Below are 1,973 nucleotides of genomic sequence, written 5' to 3' on the forward strand. Positions count from 1 at the left end.
AAATAAGCTTATAAACTTTAATAAGCTTAACTTAAGGAACAAAAGGATCTTTTTATGAATTTATTTGCTAATTATGAAAAGGGTTTTCCACATTATTATTTGTAAAGTCGTTAATCTAGGTTGTGAGACACGTCTTCTAGTACTCATATGAGTACCAGTGAAAGTCTACCCTTACAACCAGAGTCTCCTGGAGGGAGAGCGTGAATTTGTGTATAGATCTATACTGGATTGACAATCCCACACCTCGCTGTTAGCTACAGCCGGATCGGCAGGTCTGCGGGTGACAGATGTCATATTCTTTTCGACGGGTACAATACGTCGTGTTTTACACTAGTCAAATTAGTATGGTCATAAAAGTCACAAATAGATCAAAATGATAAATTTACGTAGTAATATACTTTTCATGGTCTGTCTCAAGGGATATTAACTATGTGCTTACTTAGTATGTACCACAGGGTTAGAGAAAACTGAAGTCCGATAGATAGTGGAATGTGTGTTTTTCGCCTTACATCCTGTTCCTTGTTTGGCTGTGGGCTTAGGGCATATTCACCCAATTAACTGTTTGTTCGATCTCGGTTATATACAACTCGCATGTATTAAGTAAACATAGGTGGGTAGTATCGTCACCTTAGGTTTTCCAGAACAACCAAGTCTTTATTCAGTATGAACATATCAACAAAACTAGATATCATTTGAATAAGTATATTGAGTATACTTGTACTTTTTAATCTTGGCACAACATAGACAACCAGTCAACTTTATAGAAAATATAGGTTTTTCTATGGTAAACATCATTCTTTTGAGATAAACAGCTTTCGATAGAACTTTCTGAAAACAATAGCATTTTTACCAAAATCAATGTTTCACAGTAGAGTTAGTGAAACTAGAAACTTATCTATAAAAGGTTTAATTTGTATTATTAAACTAGCATAACTTAAAGGACCTTAAATGGGTAGTTCTATAATTGTTTAGTTTATACATTAGGGTTATATATAATTAATATCCGATAGGCAGTGGAATGTGTGTTTTCCGCCTCATTTCCTGTTCCTTGTTTGGTTGTGGGCTTAGGGCAGATTCACACATTTAACTGTCTGTTCCATATTAGATTATATAACTAGTATAAACTAAGTGATTATAGAAGGAACTATTGTGGTTACCATTTTTAATAAAGAAAATATATGATTTTCTTAAGGAATGTTTTCACCAAATATAATAGAACTATTACAGTTAACTCCGTAAGCACCTGGTGAATACATCAGGGTTATATACAATGAGGATCTAACAAACAATGGAATGTGTGTCTTCCGCCTCATTCCCTGTTCCTTGTTTGGTTGTGGGCTTAGGGCAGATCCACACAATTCATTGTCTGTGTGATCCGGATTGTATATAACTTGTATTCATCAAGTACTCATAGAAGGAATTGTAGAGTCATTTTTATTTATCATTTTATCACATCAGAAAAAAGAGGATTTTCTGGAGGAACAGGCGAATTTTTCTAAAGAACTCAAACTGTACTTTTTATAACAAAAATGCTTATGAACTCACCAGCTTAAAATGCTGATCTACTCTTTCAAAATAACTTGTATTCTTAGGAAACTAGTAGACATGTAAGCGCACCGAGATTCAGAAGATGGAGCATAGTAGCTACATGTCTTTGTTTTGTTATTTACTTTTAAAGCCAATCTTTTGTGAATCTAATACATTGTAAACACTTTAATATTAATGCAATGGTTGTTTGTTACTTTGATTACTATGATGCATGTGTTGTGATACTGAGCATGACGTCCTCCGCCCCCGAACGTTTCTGCCGTTCCGGTTTGGGGGTATGACAGATTGGTATCAGAGCATTGTTTATAGTGAACTAAGTATATCAACCTATAAAAGATATACAACTATAAATACAACGGGGCCGAAGTGCTCTGACTAAAAGTATATTTTTAAAATATATCAATATTCTTATAAAAGTATACATA

This window comes from Lactuca virosa, chromosome 8 (genome assembly GCF_052849685.1).
Source record: "Lactuca virosa cultivar CGN04683 chromosome 8, Lactuca_virosa_CGN04683_v6, whole genome shotgun sequence".
Lineage (NCBI taxonomy): Eukaryota > Viridiplantae > Streptophyta > Magnoliopsida > Asterales > Asteraceae > Lactuca > Lactuca virosa.